The sequence below is a fragment of the Triticum aestivum genome, chromosome 7A (assembly GCF_018294505.1).
Source record: "Triticum aestivum cultivar Chinese Spring chromosome 7A, IWGSC CS RefSeq v2.1, whole genome shotgun sequence".
Taxonomy (NCBI): Eukaryota; Viridiplantae; Streptophyta; class Magnoliopsida; order Poales; family Poaceae; genus Triticum; species Triticum aestivum.
The window spans coordinates 119,311,722-119,331,758 of NC_057812.1; positions in this window are offsets into that span (position 1 = coordinate 119,311,722).

A 20,037-nucleotide genomic window follows, 5' to 3' on the forward strand; every position below is an offset into this window, starting at 1 on the left:
CACTTAAGAGCTACTACAAAAACTTTTTTTAGGAAGCTACTACAAAGCTTTTTTTCGGAAGCTACTACAAAGTTTTGTTCAGGTAAATTTCTAGCTTAAATGGCCATCGGAAATGGATTCCTGTTATCTGTCATGCTTGGTGACTAATGGATATCATCATATGCATAGCTATATGAAATGCTAGCAGCAAACAGTTACTCTAATTTTAGTTTACCAGCTCTGAATTCTGTAGTCGTGTTTTCCTGTTATACCAGACTTTCAATATTGTGCATATGTTTCCTTTTCTTAGCTTGTTTTTTCAAGAGTAAACACAATCACAAATGAGGCCTACAAAGACGATCCTACCATTCTTAACTGGACGATGATCGTGGAGTCATGCTGCCCTTCACATCCATCAGGCGATACACTCTAGGTCCTTATTGCGGTCTTATTTTGGGGAACTTTTATGTCTCATTTATGTTTGTCCACTGCATATTTTGACAATATTGGTTTTTCTGTAGTCGTGGATAGAAAAGATGGCATCTTACATTAAGTATATAGATACTGTGAATCTTGTCGAGATTGGCGTAGAAGTATATATTATGGACCGTCTACTCCTGAAATTTTGCTCGTCAACCAAGATGAAATCGATCAGACACATAACGTACAGTTGTATAACTATATAACTTGAGTTATAGAAGATGAAATTTTGTTATATATGTTTAACAGTTGCTTTTCAACAAGCGAATATTTGTGGCCTGTTTGCAACACATGGGCAATTAACTATGGTTTGATTCTCTGCACGGTCGGCCTCGCCCCTGCTCGCCAGGGACGCCTCCTTTTGTCGTAATCATGCTCGTCACCGCCCGCCTCTCTATCTCTGGCCGACCTCCACTGTCAGCTCCGCCTCTGCCTCGATCCCACTCACCATGGCTGCCCGGATGGCCAGCCATCGGACGAAGGCGACTGCCATGCTAGGTATCCTCGACCGCTGCTGCCACTGTTTTTCTGAAGATACGCTTGTTCCATTTGCACCAACCTTGTCGTTTAGTACTCTCTCCGTTCTAAAATGTAGTGCGCCCGCGTTTCCCGAGATCCAACTTTGACCATAAATTTAACCAACAAGACCAACTATGGCGGGAGAAAAAAATTATATAATTGAAAACTTTTTTCGAATACGAATTCACTTATATAATTTTTGCTCTCGCCGCAATCGGTCTTGATAGTTAAATTTACGGTCAAAGTTGAAGCACGAGGATAGAGGAAGCACTATATTGTGGAATGAAGGGAGTAATTAACATCTATGTTTCTTCTACTACAGTGGGATAAGAGTACCATATCCCGAACAATAGGGTGGTCCAACTTTTGATACTGGCGAAACTTTTGCAAATGATGGCTGCATCATTTGTTGATCTGGTGGAGGTTTAATTAAACTGAGGTAAAAGAATGTCAGTTTCTTTTGTCAGATAAAAACATGACTATTTATTTTGCTTGTCACCAAGATCTCTAGCTATCAATGAAATTTCCATAGTAGTTTTTGTTGCCTTTGTGTAACCCTGATAGCAGCCTCTTGGAAGGTTCAGATGTATGGTAAAGGATTTCAATTTTCCTGGTTACACAAAGGCAACCCGAGGAAGGTTCAGATTTCTCATGCTCGGTTCAGTGCTCTCGGGGTTAGATAGACAAAAATGCCTCCTACTTACACAAAGGCAACCCAAGAAAGGTTCAGATTCTCATGACTGCTTCTTGGGTATTTCATGCCTTTGCCATCTTATTAGGAAAATGTAGTTTGTTTTATAGCTGATGCTGCTCGATGCTTTTCATCGATGAATAAATGCTTAACTTTAGCTCATAACTACATGGCACAAGCTACTTCCGATGGGTCTTGTGCAAATAACTTTCATGTTCAGACATGCCTTGAGTTGATTATTTAATCCTTTTATAAGAATCTATTTAGCTTTGTATCGTTGCATTTTCATTATATATATGCACTTACCAATGCATCTAAACGTTCAACAATGTAGAAACCACCATTAGTCTTGAGGCTACAAATTGCTTCTTCATTCCTCAGTGTTGCACTGTAGGTGCTAAGGGTCCGAGGTCGTACGTTCGTTGAGGCATCAATACACCTCACTTTCCCTTTCCTTTCCCATATTTCTGTTCTTGCATTTATTTATTCTTCTCGGACCTCTCTGTCCGCTGCTTTAATATGGTTTTGATTGGTGCCTTACGTCTCCCAAGATATATGGATTTTGGTTGAGTCAGTCATCACATAGATAAAATGCTAACATTCTCTCAATTTCTGAATGGATTTGCTAAATTGCCTTTCTCTTGTTGGATCTCACCTGATTTGTTTGATACCCTTGAAGCAAATACCATGACAAGAGCTTGAAGATTTCAAAGATACAGAGGGTTAGCAGAAAAGGATACACTGATTTCATCTGTTGCACTTAAGAGCCGAGTCTCTCCCTAACAGGTAGCTCAACTCTTAACATATTCATTGCAGAAGCAGAAACAACGAGATACATGGCCTGAATACTTGCATTGTGACATGTTTTTGCCTGTGCCTCAAATTGGAATGATGTCCATGCTTTTGACCTCCACAAGTTAGCCACACTTCTGATAAACCAACGGCTGGAACCCCGATAATTTGGGTTATATGGAAAATGTTTAAACTGCTTGGGTCATGTTGGTCAATAGAGTAATTTGTTAAACACATGGTCGTATCTCACATGTGTTACGTACAGGAGGTTGAGTACTTCACAAAGATAGCTATAGGCGCATGATATATTCTGTTGTAACTACTAGCTAGCTTATCCTCTTATCTTCTTATCTTTCTTCCTCATCAAGTTGTATCTCAACCGACTCTGTACGCGTATCTCAGGCTCGCACCCTGCCTATTAAACATGCAGCACGTCGCCCTAGATCGGGTAAGACGTTTCCGCCAACGCACATGGTAATCAGAGCCTTCCTACTTCCCATCTAGGCTCCACCTCCACCTGTGCCGAAACCATGTCTTCCTCCTCCGGTGTTGCCCACTCCAATCTCAATGGGCAGGTCATCGAGAAGCTTTCCCGCACGAATTATGTGCTTTGGCGCACGCAGATCACACCCCAACTCCGTGGCGCCGGTGTCTTCGGCTACATTGACGGCACGTCACCAGAGCCGGCCAAGCTCCGCGCCGCCAAGGACAAGGACGGCAAGGACACCTTTGAGCCCAACCCTCTCCACCCTCTTTGGGTCAAGGAGGACCAGCAGGTGCTCGGGTTCCTCCTTAGCAACCTCTCCAAGGAGGTGCTGGTCACGGTGACCGCGGTCACCACGACGAACGCACTCTGGACGACGCTGGCGGGCATGTACTCGTCGCAGTCGCTGAGCCACGTCAACAACATCCACACCTCCCTCATCAATGCGCAGAAAGGTACCCAATCCGCCGCCACCTACTTTGCTCACATGCGTGGCCTCGCCGACGAGCTGGCCGCAGCGGGCAAGCCGATCCAAGATGATGAGCTGATCTCCTACATCCTCCATGGGCTGGATCTGGAGTACCAGCCCCTGGTCTCAGCCCTCGACGCTCGCGTCTCCCCCGCCTCCCTCGATGAGATCTTCGCCATGCTCAGCAACTTCGACCAACGCATGGCACAGTTCCACGGTGCGGGCGGCCACTCCTTCAAGTCCTCGGCCAACACTGCAACTCGCGGTCGTGGTGGTGGTCGTTCCCGCGGCTCTTCCCGCGGCAGGGGGCGGTCTGGCGGCAGTGGTAACAACGGCGGGTGCTCCAACAACAAGGCTCGCCGCGGCGGTGGCAGCGGTTCTGGTCGATCTCGTCCGGACTCGCCTCGCTGCCAGATATGTGGTAAGCCGGGCCACACCGCAAAAGATTGCTGGTATCGTTATGATGAGGACGAGGATGACTCCCAAGATGATGACAAGATCGTTGCGGCGGCCGACGGCTCCTATGGCATCGACACCAACTGGTATGTTGATAGCGGCGCAACCAACCACATCACCAACGAACTTGAGAAGGTGACCATGAAGGAAAGGTACCGTGGAAAGGATCAAATCCACACGGCCAGTGGAGAAGGTATGCGGATAAATCACATTGGTCATTCAATATTTAGTACCCCTAGTCGCAATATTCATCTCAAGAAAATCTTGCATGTCCCTAGTGCTGCCAAAAATATTCTTTTTGTTCACCGAATTGCCTTAGATAATCATGTCTTTCTTGAGTTTCACCCCTTTTTCTTTTTGATTAAGGATCAGGAAACGAAGAAAATTCTCTATCGAGGTACATGTGTTCGAGGGCTTTATCCGTTGATCCCGGTGCGTAGAAGATTCAATAAACAAGTCTATGGTGTTACCAAGCTTTCATCAACCCGGTGGCATGATAGATTAGGACATGCTTCTTTCTCTCTAGTTGAAAAACTGCTTAGGAAAAATAAGCTCCCGTTTGTTGTTGAGCGGCATAATGAAACCATTTGTGATTCATGCCAAAGAGCAAAAAGTCATCAATTGCCGTATCCCGTATCTACTAGTGTTTCTACCAAACCATTGCAACTTATATTTTCTGATGTATGGGGTCCGGCCCCAACCTCTGTTGGTAGACACTCGTATTACGTCAGTTTCATTGATGACTATAGCAAATTCTCGTGGATTTATCTCCTTAAGCATAGATCCGAAGTGTTTCAAGTTTTTCAAAACTTTAAAGCTCTTGTTGAACGCAAGTTCGACAGCAAAATAATTGATGTCCAATCAGACTGGGGAGGGGAGTACGAGAAGTTAAATTCCTTCTTCCAAACTCTTGGCATATCACACCACGTATCATGCCTTCATGCCCACCAGCAGAACGGCTCCGCCGAACGAAAACATCGTCACATAGTTGAAGTTGGTCTTGCCCTTCTTGCAGGAGCATCCATGCCTCTTAAATTCTGGGATGAGTCTTTTCTCATAGCCGTCCACCTCATAAACATTCTTCTTAGTCGTGTCATCCATAATGAAACACCCCTAGAAAGACTCCTTCATGAAAATCCAAACTACCAATCTCTTCGTGTCTTTGGGTGCGCATGCTGGCCCAATCTTCGTCCCTACAACAAACGGAAACTCATGTTTCGTTCCACCAAATGTGTGTTCCTTGGCTATAGCTCTCAACACAAAGGTGTCAAGTGTCTCGAGGTTTCCACGGGTCGAGTCTATATCTCTAGGGATGTCGTATTTGATGAAACGCAGTTTCCCTTTGCTGATCTTCATCCTAACGCCGGTGCACTTCTTTGCAAAGAAATTCTTCTTTTGCCCTCACATCTCACCGGTTGTGATCATGGGGGGAACGATACTGATGATCACTTGTTGACTAATCCTGCTGATATGTTGCATGAGTCGTGTGGTGCAAAACCAGGAACAGAATCAGAAAAAATGAAGAAGAAAGAGAAAATTTTGGCCCTTATTTCATGTGTTCAGAAACAGGAGACAAGATCTCCTCGGGATCAGCGCAGCGTCAGGAAATCCGATCCTCCTCGGGATCAGTTGCAGCAGACGCAGGATTCCCCTCGGGATCTAGCGCACCTGGCGCGGCTGCGGCTGCAGGCGCACGCACCGCAGCGCCCGGCTCCACAGACGGCACGCGGTCGCCTCCCGTTGGTCGCGACGCGGACCCAGTGACGCGCCAATCTCCTGCTGCCACCTGGCGGTGCATGGATGGCCCAGACGGCGCACGCTACCGCGGCCAGCCGGTGTGCTACAAGCGGCGGGCTCCAGTTTGCTCCATCGATGTGGACACTCGTGTGGGCCCTGACGCGGCCCCTGGTGTTGATTCGCCATCATTGCACAATGATGGGCCGGTCCAGAGGCTGGGATCCTCTGTGGCCTCTCCAGGCGATGCAGTTTAGCCAGAAACCGCAGAAAATTCTGCTGGGACAGCCCGCGCTGCTGCACCCAGGGGATCCTCCTCGGGATCGGCTCTGGCTGGAACTCCTGTACAGGAGACAGGATCTTCTGTGGCCATGGATGAGGTTGCGGCATCACCGCGATGCACACGACTGCAAAAAGGGGTAACGAAACCTGTGAACTATAAACACGTAGCTAAATATGGTATGATCTGTTCTACAGGAGAACCAGGTGAACCAAACACGGTTGAAGAAGCACTTGGTAATGAGAAATGGAAGAAAGCTATGAATGAAGAGTACATGGCATTGAAGAAAAATAAAACATGGCATCTGGTTCCTCCACAGCAAGGCAAAAACTTGATTGATTGCAAGTGGATATTCAGGATTAAGAGAAAATCTGATGGAACCATTGATCCTTATAAAGCTAGACTTGTTGCGAAGGGCTTTAAACAAAGATACGGCATAGATTATGAGGACACGTTTAGTCTAGTTGTAAAAGCTATTACCATTCGCCTTGTCCTGTCTATTGTTGTTTCTAGGGGCTGGAGTCTCAGACAGCTAGATATACAGAACGCGTTCCTTCATGGTGTTCTGGAAGAGGAAGTGTACATGAAGCAACCTCCTGGGTTTGTAAGCAAGAATGCTCCATCCTATGTGTGCAAACTTGACAAAGCACTATATGGGTTAAAGCAAGCTCCAAGGGCATGGTATTCACGTCTCTGTCACAAGATGCAGGCACTTGGCTTTGTTCCTTCCAAGTCTGACACTTCATTGTTTATTTACAACAAGTCCAACACATGCATATTTGTCCTCTGATGATATTATTGTGACAAGCTCATCTGATGAAGCAATCACAGGGCTCTTGAAGGACTTGAGTGCAGATTTTTCCTTGAAGGATCTTGGAGACTTGCACTTCTTCCTTGGGATTGAGGTAAAGAGAAATAATGATGGACTTCATCTTTCTCAAGAAAATTATGCAACTGATCTGGTAAAAAAGGCTAGTTTGAAAGACTGTAAGCCATCTCCTACTCCACTATCTAGTTCAGAAAAACTATCTCTCACAGAAGGGACACTCTTGAATCAAGAAGACAGCACAAGATACAGAAGTTTGGTGGGAGCATTATAATATCTCACTCTTACTAGACCTGACATTTCCTTTGCAGTTAACAAAGTTTGTCAGTTTCTTCATGCACCCACCACTGTTCATCTAACTGCTGCAAAACGCATAGTTAGATATGTCAAACATACTTTGAGCATTGGTCTAAACTTTAGCAAATCACCTTCAACACTTTTCAGTGCATTCTCTGATTCAGATTGGGCAGGATGCTTGGATGATAGGAGGTCAACTGGTGGGTTTGCTGTATTCTTTAGACCTAACTTAATATCATGGTGTGCACGAAAGCAAGTTACTGTCTCCAGATCAAGTACAGAGGCCGAATACAAAGCATTAGCAAATGCTACAGTAGAGATTATATGGGTTCAGTCTATGTTGAAAGAACTTGGTGTGAAGAACAAACGAGCTCCATGTCTGTGGTGTGACAATCTTGGTGCTACCTATCTCTCTGCAAATCCAGTCTTTCATGCTAGAACAAAACATATAGAAATTGATTTTCACTGTGTCAGAGAAAGGGTTGCTCAGAAGGAACTTGACATTCGGTTTGTGTACTCCAAAGATCAAGTTGCAGATGGATTCACAAAGGCATTGCCTGTACGGAGTTTTGAAGAATTCAAACATAATCTCAACTTGACCAAGCTGTGATTAAGGGAGGGTGTTAAACACATGGTCATATCTCACATGTGTTACGTACAGGAGGTTGAGTACTTCACAAAGATAGCTATAGGCGCATGATATATTCTGTTGTAACTACTAGCTAGCTTATCCTCTTATCTTCTTATCTTTCTTCCTCATCAAGTTGTATCTCAACTGACTCTGTACGCGTATCTCAGGCTCGCACCCTGCCTATTAAACACGCAGCACGTCGCCCTAGATCGGGTAAGACATTTCCGCCAACGCACATAATTAACATGTTGGTTTTGTTCTGAGATGATATAAACTTGATGTATACACTATTAGAGTACTAACATAGATCATTTTTCTTTCAACATGTATCATTATTGCATATACTTGAAGTAATATAATATGTCTAAGTGTACGTGGTGAGTTCTTAAGTTATGGTTTTCAGAAGTATTTAAACATCATGTCTTTTATATGGCTATCTACCTATCCAAAACAGTTGACATTCAGGGTCAATTGAGCTATCAAACATAATATAAGACGCAAAAATATAAGTGTATGAGCATGCAGTGTATAATTGGTGAGATTAGGGGAATGTACTGACAAGTGACAAGCATATTTCCTTGTGTGCCATCCTCGATGTTGCTTCCTTAGCTCACACAGTAGTTCTCTCACTATGTTCCGTACTCGACTTGATTGGCATGCTTTAGCTAATTCGTGTTCATGTTGTAAGAAACGAACTCATGTGCTGCTCTTTTACCACTTTCTTGATGCAAATAACATCAACGGACCTGTACTGCTATGTATTAGTTCTCTGAAACATAACCACTTGTTCTTCCGATGTATATGTTTCTTGGCAAAATTTAGGGTAACACTAATCTTCTAGAGATTGTTGTAAGAAATAACTATATTTAGGATCTTATCCCATCAGTGGGCTAATTCTATAAAACAAATAATAAGTAAATTTCTTAGGAGTACTGTATATGTTTGGAGTAATGAGGTAATTTTATCATATGTGAATTTCTTTCTCTTGCCTTACCTGATTTTGTTTTCCCCTCCATTTTTTCAAGTTCCAAAGTTTGGCAGCAGCTAGGTTGATTTGGAGACATTTCCTGTTAGGAGTTAAACTTTGGTTTGGAGGCATTAAGCTTTTGCTGGAACTAGCTTTGTTATTTGGTATACTTATGTCCCATTAAGGTAAAATAACTATCTACCACATTGTTTAATCTGGGGTTTACCCTGGTGCCAAGTGTACTATATTGTTATATTTTACTTTAATCTATGCGTTGCTCTTTATGTATCTCGGCGTAAATGGCTCATCATACTAGGATTTAATGTAGTAATCTTACTTCTATTGCTTCTTGGTGAAGATGAATTATATTGCGTTTTCATGGAAGCAGGAGCCATGTAGTTGTGTAGCGGGTCGCGGGAGAGGTAGTCGACAAGCGCGGGCTGGGTGGGAAGGTGATGTCCGTGATGGCGACCATGCCGGCAAGTAGGGCAGGGTCCGACGGTGGCCGTCATGGTGTTTCAAGGGAGAGCAAGGCATTCGCCATCGTACACCTGAAGAAGTTGAAGCCCGGGCCAAAGTTGGCCACCGTGGCTGGCGTGAAAGCTGACGGACCTAAAGGTTAGTGATGGGTCCGTCGTCGTTCTCTGAGCTTGGTGGAGATGCCGGATGAGAGTGGTGGCGCTGTGTTGATCAGGTGGTGCCGTGTTGACCTTGATCAACACGTCCGTATTTGATCAATGTGCCCATATCTTATTATTTTGTGGCAATGCATGGGTATTTGATATTTGCCCGTAGCAATGCATGGGCGTTCTACTAGTTAGTTTAGTTGAGGGTAAGACACAACGATGGAAGTGCATGGTATCTTCGCGTACTCGCTCGCTTTGCTGTACATGATGACACGCTTTAGTGTGCAATCAATAGGGACCCTGACGCTGTAGGAATACAGTCAAAAGTACAGTTGTGCTGGGTTGTACTAAGCATTCTATCCTGGATGTCTCATATTCTCATATTCTTTTTTTTGGGACTCCCCGGCCTTTGCATCAGAACGATGCATACAGACACCTAGATGTCTCATATTCCTATATTCTTAAGGTAACATTGGTTTCTTCTTGCATTGTATTTTTCTAACAATTAGTATTGAGAAAACTGATGATCCTTTTGAACTATATATATTGAGTAAACAAAGACACTTGATCGGTCCTCCTCGGTTGTATATATACACGGACAAACATTGCCTTTTGCTAGCCGCGGGTAGGTTGCTAAAATTTAATTTGATAAGACATCTTTGGACGAAAGGACTTCGTGACTTATGACCGACTCTATCATTTATTAATGTAACTATCACAGTGTGTCTGCACATATACATGAACAACATGATTGTCATTACTATTTTAAAAAATTATACAAAGTAATAGCGCATATATTTTACAGGCTATACTATATATCGTCTTGTAAATGGGACTTTTTTTTTCAGAACAAACATCCAGTGGGCATCTTATAACTGAATATTGCCAAGGAAAATGCTGGACAATAGGATGAAAGATAAAGACACAAAACGACCCGCAAAAAAGATATTACATCGGAAATCATATTGGTCATCTTCTTCCTTCGATTGTACAAAGCCCGCCGAAACTTAAAAATTGAACTGAACTAGTGCGGGGTTAAAGCGATTTCATTGCTCAACTTGGAGGGAAATCCTCCATACAGAGTTGTGGTACATTAAGAGAACCCGATCGGATCCATAGTGTCATACAACCTTCTACACGATCAAAAGAAGCTAATTTATGACTCATGACATTTTGCTTCCTACTAACATGAGCAATAAAACGTCTCATCAAGAAGCTTCCTAACTTCAGTCACTAGTAAAAAAAATGGTCAAATATGAAGCACATTAATGCCGGTTTGAATTTGAGCCGGCACTAATGTGTCCATTAGTGCCGGTTCCAACGGCTAGGCGGGCGAACATCATTAGTACCGGTTCATAGGCAACATTTAATACCGGTTCATGCCACGAACCGGTACTAATGAGGTTGTGCCAGGCGTGGTTAGGCTGGGGCCCCCACGAACACCTTGAGTATCGGTTCATGGCATGAACCGATACTAGAGTTTCTTAGTAAGCTGATTTTCAGTCCCACCTTGCCAAGAGAGAGACAGTAGGAGCGGTTTATAAGCCGTGAGTGCAGAGACGATGAAGGAGAGGCGCAATGCTCACTTGCACGTTGCTTAGCTTCAAGCCTTTCGGAATAGCATAGATTGCACAGAGCTATGTGCAGTGCAGTCTACATTATTCTAAAAGGCTTGAAGCTAATTAACCAGCATTGCACCTCTTTTTTATTTTTAATAATTTATTTGATCTCCAGACTTTTATTGCGTTCAGTATGCAGCATTCAAAGCAACGTCATCAATTTCCAACATGTTCTGACATCATTTGTTGTTTTTCAGTCATTTACCGATTTGTTTAGAGAGCTAAATGACCGTGAAATTGAAAATCACTACAAAATGAACTCTGAAAATGTTGAAACTTGACATGGTATCATCATTTCACCCGCATAGCATGTGCGAAAGAGTAGAGAGGGTCACAAAGAAACTAAATACAGAAAAAACTACTCAGAAATAAATAGAAGAAAATAAATAAAGCAGAAAAGAAAAAAACTATATTAAAAATTACTCAAAAATAAATAGAAGAAAATAAACAATGCAGAAAAAAACTACTTAGAAATAAATAGAAGAAAATAAATAAAGCAGAAAATAAAAAACTATATAAAAAATTACTCAAAAATAAATAGAAGAAAATAAATAATGCAGAAAAGAAAAAACTATATAAAAAATTACTCAAAAATAAATAATGCAGAAAAGAAAAAACGATCGCAGAGAATTACTAGGGGCAGCATTCAGAAGCGCAACCCACGATTAGGAGATAGGTTCATCTGCATGCTCCAATATGATGAATCAAGAAAGCTATCACTAGTCACTAGTAGAAAAGGGGGCTTTGGTCCAGGCCGGGTAAGCCCATTAGTCCCAGTTCAGTCCAGAACCGGGACCAATGGGTGCATTTATCCCGGTTCGTGCGGCTAAGGCATTAGTCCCGGTTCACCTGGGCCCTTTAGTCCCGGTTCGTGCCACGAACCGGGACTAAAGGGTGCGATGCCCATTGGTCCCGGTTGGTGGCACCAACCGGGACTAATGGGCTTTGAGGCATTAGTACCGGTTCATGGCACGAACCGGTACTAAAGGTCCCATTTTCAAACTCCCCCCCCCCCTCGTGGACTGCCTTTTCAGTTTTAGAAAAAACAAAAGAAAATGATGGAAATGTCAAAAAAATAAAATAAAATAAGTTTCCCATGTGATATGTGGTCTAATTTTTGGGAAAATTTACAAATATGAATTTCGACTTTATTTACAAAATCTCTCTAGAATTTGTAAAATGGGCATAACTTTTGCATACGAACTCGGATTAAAAAGTTTTTTATATGAAAAATCATCTACTCGAAAAGTTACATCCGATGGAGACGGCCTACGGCCTGTTTGCAAATTTGTAGAATCCTCAAATTCCAAAAGGAAAAAAGTTATGCTCAAATTTCAGTTTTTTTAATTTGCATTAAATTTGGTCAAACTACTTATTCAAGAAGTATTAGTGTTACTAAATAATTATTCAAGAATATTAGTATTATTAAATAATTATTTCACTTTTTTGAATTTTGGTCAAATCTGGTCAAACTATGGTCAAACTATGGTCAAACAATGGTCAAACAACTTATTCAAGAAATATTAGTGTTACTAAAAAATTATTGTTTTTTAGAACAATAGTTTCAAACTCAAACAGTGAAATGTATGACTTCATGCTCAAGCTAAATTCCTGAGGGTTAATAGGATTGACATCTTACTATTTCCAGGAAAACAACAAGTGCAGACTTGGAAACGAGGGAGAATAGAACCCGGAAGTTAAGCGTGCTCAGGCTGGAGTAGTGAGAGGATGGGTGACCGTTCGGGAAGTTAGATGATTTGGAATGATGAGGGGTGATTAGAGATTAAATTAAGCAGTGATGAGGGGTGATTAGAGATTAGAGGTTAAAATAATTCAGAAATTTGAAAATAAAAAAATTTCAAAAAAAATCAAAAAAATTTCTTTAGTACCGGTTGGTGTTACCAACCGGGACTAAAGGTGGACTGGCCACGTGGAGGGCCTTTAGTCCCGGTTCTGGATTGAACCGGGGCTAAAGGGTCAGGGCATTAGTACCGACCCTTTAGTCCCGGCTCCAGAACCGGGACTAAAGGCCCTTACGAACCGGGACTAAAGGCCCTTTTTCTACCAGTGAGTAGAAAAAGGGTCAAATATGAAGCGCATTAGTGTCGGTTTGAATTTGAGCCGGCACTAATGTGACCATTAGTGCCAGTTCCAACGGCTAGGCGGGCGGGCATCATTAGTACCGGTTCGTGGGCAACCTTTAGTACCAGTTCATGGCATGATCCGGTACTAATGAGGCCGGTGCAGCTGTGGTTAGGCTGGGGCCCCCACGAAGACCTTTAGTACCGGTTCATGGCATGAACCGGTGCTAGAGTTTCTTAGTAAGCTGATTTTTAGTCCCCCTCGCCAAGAGAGAGGCAGTATGTGCGGTTTATAATCCGTGAGTGCAGAGACAATGATGAAGAGGCAGAATGCTTACCTGCACGTTGCTTAGCTTCAAGCCTATCGGAATAGCATAGATTGCACGGAGTTATGTGCAGTGCAGTCTACACTATTCCGAAAGGCTTGAAGCAAATTAACCAGCATTGCACCTCTTTTTTATTTTTAAAAACTTATTTGAACTTCGTGCTTCTTGTGTTCAGTATGCAGCATTCAAAGCGACGTCATCAATTTCCAACATGTTCTGACATCATTTGTTGTTTTTTAGTCATTTACCGAATTGTTTAAAGAGCTAAATGATAGTGAAATTGAAAATCACTATAAAATAAACTGTGAAAATGTTGAAATTTAGCATGGTATCATCATTTCACCCGCATAGCATGTGCGAAAGAGTAGAGAGGGTCACGGCAAAAACTGGACGCATTTCGTGTACAAACTGGATAATCTCTTTCGGAGTATCGGGGTTTCGGACGAGAACTCATCTGTTACATGGGCACTTCAATGTTTTTTAAACTTATTTGAACTCCGAGCTTCTTTTGTGTTCAGTATGCAGCATTCAAAGCGGTGTCATCAATTTCCAACATGTTCTGACATCATTTGCTGTTTTTCAGTCATTTACCAAATTGTTTAGAGAGCTAAATGACCGTGAAATTGAAAATCACTACAAAATGAACTGTGAAAATGTTGAAACTTGGCATGGTATCATCATTTCACCCGCATAGCATGTGTTAAAGAGTAGAGAGGGTTACGGCAAAAACTGGACGCACTTCGTGTACAAACAGGACAATCTCTTTCGAAGTATCTGGGTTTCGGATGAGAACTCATCTGTTACACGGGCACTTCGATGTTTTTTAATCTTATTTGAACTCCGGACTTCTTTTGTGTTCAGTACGCAGCATTCAAAGCGACGTCATCAATTTCCAACATGTTCTGACATCATTTCTTGTTTTTCAGTCATTTACCTAATTGTTTAGAGAGCTAAATGATCGTGAAATTGAAAATCACTACAAAATGAACTGTGAAAATGTTGAAACTTGGCATGGTATCATCATTTCACCCGCATAGCATGTGCGAAAGAGTAGAGAGGGTCACGGCAAAAACTGGATGCACTTCGTGTACAAACAGGACAATCTCTTTCAGAGTATCAGGGTTTCGGACGAGAACTCATTTGTTACACGGGCACTTCAATGTTTTTTAAACTTATTTGAACTCCAGACTTCTTTTATGTTTAGTATGCACCATTCAAAGCGATGTCATGAACTTTCAACCATCAACTTGGCATGGTATATAAAAATAAATGAATAGAAGAAAATAAATAAAGCAGAAAAGAAAAAAAGCAGAAAATAAAAAATAGCGGGAAAGAAAAAAACTATAGCAGAAAAGAAAAAAACTACTCAAAAATAAATAGAAGAAAAAATAAAGCAGAAAAGAAAAAACTATATAAAAAAATTGGGGCGCAGCCCTGTGGGCCTGCTAGACCACGGGCGTGCAATTTCAGGCCCACAAGGCCCAGCAGGCTCACAGGACAGCGCGACGTAGTTAGGCCTAGAAGCCTGCTTTATAGAGGAGTTCGAAAGGGCAGCCGCGGCTGGGTTTATAAACCAGTGCGGCTGCCCTTCGCCCGGCAAGGTGGGACTAAACTTTGTGCACCGCGGGTGGCAGCGCACCACCTTTACTACCAGTTGGTGGCTCCAACCGGTACTAAAGGGTGGTCTTTAGTACCGGTTGGAGCCATAAACTGGTACTAATGGTCTGCTCTTCCCGCCTCTTGGCCTGGCCAAAGTTGGCCTTTAGTACCGGTTGGTGGCTCCAACCGGTACTAAAGGCCTCTCCTATATATACAACACTTACGAAAATTTTCAATTAGTTCCTGTTTGTCTTCGTCGCCGCCCCCGCCCCCGCCCCGTATCGCGCCTCGGCCGTCCCCAGCGTCGCGCACCCCGGCCGTCCCCATCCCCGTCGTCGAGCGCGCCCCGACCGTCCCCGCCCCCGTCGCGCTATCTCGCGCCGCCGCCCGTATGTCGCCGTCCCCATCGTCGCCGTCTCGCGCTGCCGCCCGTACGCCGCCCCCCCCCCACTCGTACGTACACACACACACACAATTTTTTTACTTATTTTCTGTTTTCTGTTTTTTAGATTAATGCATGTCAAATTGTTAATTAGATGAATTACCTAGGTAAGAATGTTAGATTGATGTGAAATGTTATATATGAATTAGATAGAAAAGTTAAATATTAATGTCAATTGTTAGATGAATTAGTTAGATATTAATTAGGTATATGAGATTTGAACTAGTTGAATTAATATAACTAGTTTATTTTTAGTAAATGCTTAGTTGAATTAGTTGAATTATTAGAACTAGTTGAATTAATAGAACTAGTTGAATTAGTTGAAATAATTGCTAGATGAATTAGATATATATTAATTAATTAGGTATATGAGATTATTTGAACTAGTTGAATTAATATAACTATTTTATTTTTACTAAATGCTTAGTTGAACTAGCTAGTTGAATCAGTACTAGTTTATTTTTAGTAAGAAAATTTAGGTATATGAGATTTGATGATCTAATTAAAATATTACTATATATAGCTACTTTATAAATTTTAGTAAGATAATTAATAGACTAGTTTATTTTTAGTAAATTCTTAGTTGAATTAATAGAACTAGTTATTTTTAGTAAGAAAATTTAGGTATATGAGATTTGATGATCTAATCAAAATATTACTATATAGAACTACCTACTTTATTTTAGTAAGAAATTAATAGAAGTAGTTTATTTTTAGTAAATGCTTAGTTGAATTAATAGAACTAGTTTATTTAGTTGAATTAATAGAACTAGTAAGTGTTTAGTGTTTCACCTATATATGAACATATGTTAGATATTAATGTTAAATGTTAGATGAATTAAATATAAATTATATGTTAGATATATATTTAATTTAGTTATATGACATTTGATTATCTAATTAACATTTTACTATATAAACTAGCTACCTTATTTTTAGTAAGAAAGTTAATAGAACTAGTTTAGTTGAATTAGTTGAATTAATTAGTTGAACTAGTTAGTTGAATTAGTTGAGCTACTTTATTTAGGTATATTTTTCATAAGTGCTTAGTTGAATTAGTTAAATTAATTAGTTGAACTAGTTGAATTAACAGAACTAGTTGAATTAATAGAACTAATAAGTGTTTAATCTTTCACCTATGAACATAGGAATGTCGTCTGATGACGAACATGATTTCATTATGTGGGAATACTGCGAAGACCAGCGCAGCCTGTGCGGCAGAAATTTTCTAGTTGATGATAGGCGCTTCAGCATCAAGCTGGATGAGAACTTCGAAGTGGATACAGTAAGTCAGAACGACAAGTCTTTTTTCATAATTAAGCATGACTTATGCTTCATTTGTTTCAACTTTTAATTTTAATTTTTTCACTATTCTACTAGCGTATCCCCTGCCATGCAAGAATTTTTGTCTTGAATAAGATAGGTTTGAGTCCTAATAAAACTGTGGAGGTAAAAAGAGTTTACTTGAAGACCGAGCATGGTTATACCTTCAACGTCAAATTATACAATGCAGACAGATACACCTATTTTGAATGCAAAACTTGGCAAGCACTATGCAAGGCTTATGCATTTGAGCCTGATATGGTTATCACCTTTGATATTCGTCCGGAAGATGATATTGAAGGTAATAGAGACATCTGGGTCGATGTGCAGACGCCTCCAGTTCTATCATTATGTGAGTTTCTCAACCATATTTATGTCTTCGATATTGTTTATTCAAAAAGATTTGACAAGTAATTTATATTGACAGCTTATTTCCAATCAAGCAAACATGTCCGGCGCTTGGTAGACAGGACTGTCCACTGTCCCGGGGCTGAACTAAACTGCGAGGAGACAAGTCATTATGTTTCATGGCTTGAGAATCTTGATGCTGTCAAGACAAAAAAAATTCCTGCACTTAGAAATGTTAGTACTCAAAACGTGCGACCAATAGTGTTCGTACTGAACTACGGTCACATATATTTAGGAAAGATGGTAAGATTTCTACTATTTCTCCTCAGTGCATCTTTTGCATACATTATTTTTTAAACTAAACTTCATTGCTAAGTATGTTACTATACGATGTTCTTCAACAGGGACTCCCGATGAATGTTGTGCCTGATGGATCGAGACTAAAGGTACCATGAATATTGTTAGCTTACGCCCAAGATATCCTATAATGCACTTTAGTGCATTCAGGATTTCTAATAGCGAGGAATGCTTAATAGTAAAAGACTGGAGCAAAATTGTGAACGATCGCAAAGAAGTACTAGGGGGCAGCAATCAGAAGCGCAACTCACGATTAAGAGACAGGTTCATCTGCATGCTCCAATATGATGAATCAGGAAATCTATACATGTTCTATGCTATTTTACCTGAGAGAGAGCAACAGGAGTGATTAGCTAGTTCATGCTCTTAGTACTTGTCCTCTCATGTTCGTGTTCTTCGTCCTGAACTTAATCTCAAAGAGTGATTTGCTTTTGTGGTGTTATGAACGCTTATAATATCATTACCATATTGAACTCGATGATATCTTGGCTTCTGGTACAAGTGAATGTTTCTTCTTTAAGCTAGTGTTGGTGGTGATTAGATAGCGGTAATGACTATATGATGATTAACTAGTGGTAATGAGACGACTATTATATGATGATTTTTAGCTAGCTATGAAAACTGTTGTTGGTGATGATATATATGATGCAAGAGTTTTTATATTAATATGATGATGATGATGATGATGATGATGATGAGTTATTATATCATTTATGAAAGAAACCGCAGATTAGTTTCAACTGGAGGGATCCTAGCTAAGTGATCAAGTATATGCCATATCCATATTACCTCGAACACTTAATTAGGTGATCAAGTATAATATGGATATGGCATATACTTGATCACTTAGCTAGGATCCATGCATCGAGTCGAAACTAATATGCGGTACTTTCACCTAATGATTTAACAACTCATTATAATGTAAAACAATCACTAAATTAAATTGAAAACACAAAATTAAAGTAAAAATAAAAAATAAAACCAAAACACCCCCAAACATTTAGTACCGGTTGGTGTTACCAACCGGTACTAATGTCCTACGCGCACCTGGGCCTGGCTCATGCCACGTGGTGGCACTTTAGCGCCGGTTCGTGATGAACCGGTACTAAAGGGGGGGACCTTTAGTCCCCACTCTTTAGTGCCGGTTGTGGAACCGACACTAAAGCCCCTTATGAACTGGCGTTATAGCCCGGTTCTGCACTAGTGAGTCCCAAGTATTGTGTTTCTCGATGTGTATTGATTGTGCATGAATGGAACCACCACAACTTTACAGTCTATCTCAACATGAATGGACAGTGTAGACCATTGCAAAGCAAAGTTTAGCCCCTCTAGGCATGTTGCTAACTCCGTTGACAATGGGCTCGCATAGTGCAATAGGTTTCTACACATGCATCTTTTGCATACTTCTAAAACTAGTACATCATTGCTAACTATGAAGTTATTACAATGTTTTTCAACAGAGAATCCCGATGGATTGTGTGGCTCATTTGATGCATCAGAATGGTAGCCTTGATGTTTTGAACATATATCCAGGTCATCCTACGAATCTGAACTGTCCATACCGAATTTCTAAAAGAAGTGGAGACATGCTAATCAAACAATGGAAAAAATGTATGGACAGTTGTAAGGAGGTTCTTGGAAGCAAAAGGAAGCGAAGCGCAAGAATTGGAGACATGATGATCTCCATTCTCCATAATTTAGAGTCAGGGTCTATATTGTTTTATGCTATTTTATCTTAAAGAGGGTATTTAGGTCCTATCTAATACTGATGATCATGTGCTAAAAACAATTAAGTAGGGTTGGTTGATGACTATGAGGATGATGATCATATGACTTGTTATTAATAACGAGTAGAAGTTGTATGATGATGATTAATAGGACTTGTTATTATGACGATGCATGATGCGAGCATTAAGAGTTATTATATATCAGTGAGTGAAATGAACATGGATTGGATTGAAGTGCATGTTGTTAGAATATGTATAGGATAGTTTCATTCAAATTGTAATCTATCTCTATCTCCTTTCTTTCCTCTCCTCGTTAACCTCCTGTACCGAACCACCTGAGATCGATCTTCTTGATCTCTTCTTGTACTCCAAGGCATAGCCATTATATATAAACATGCGGCCCGAGACAAAGGGTTCAACGCTTCCAACCCAATTTACATGGTAATCAGAGCATCTTCCTCTTAGATCGAAGATCGCATCTAGCTACCTTCCCGCGGCCGAGATCATGTCCTCCTCCGCAGCCCTATCTTCCACCACGAGCGTGCTTTCCTCCTCCACGGCCTCCACCTTCGCATCATCATCTAGCAGCAGCTCTATTCCTCTCGGACCGCCCCCACAGGAGAAGCTAACAAGGGGAAACTTCCTCTTATGGAAGGCCGTCGTGCTCCCGCAAACCCGAGGCACACAGATGGAGCGCCACATTGATGGGACGAGCCAGGAACCACCGGCCACCCTCACTATCACCAAAGATGTAAAAGACGAACAGATCGTCAACTTCGCCCGAACCCTCTGGTACACGCAGTAGCAGCAACTCCAGGGATATCTGATGGGATCTTTGTCCCGTGAGATTCTCGCTCAAGTTGCCACCCTCTAGACGCCAGCAGAGGTCTGGAGCGCCATCAACGCCATGTTCGCCGCCCAGAGCCAGAGTCAGGCCATCAACAACCGCATCGAGCTCACAAACTTGAAGAAAGGTAACATGTC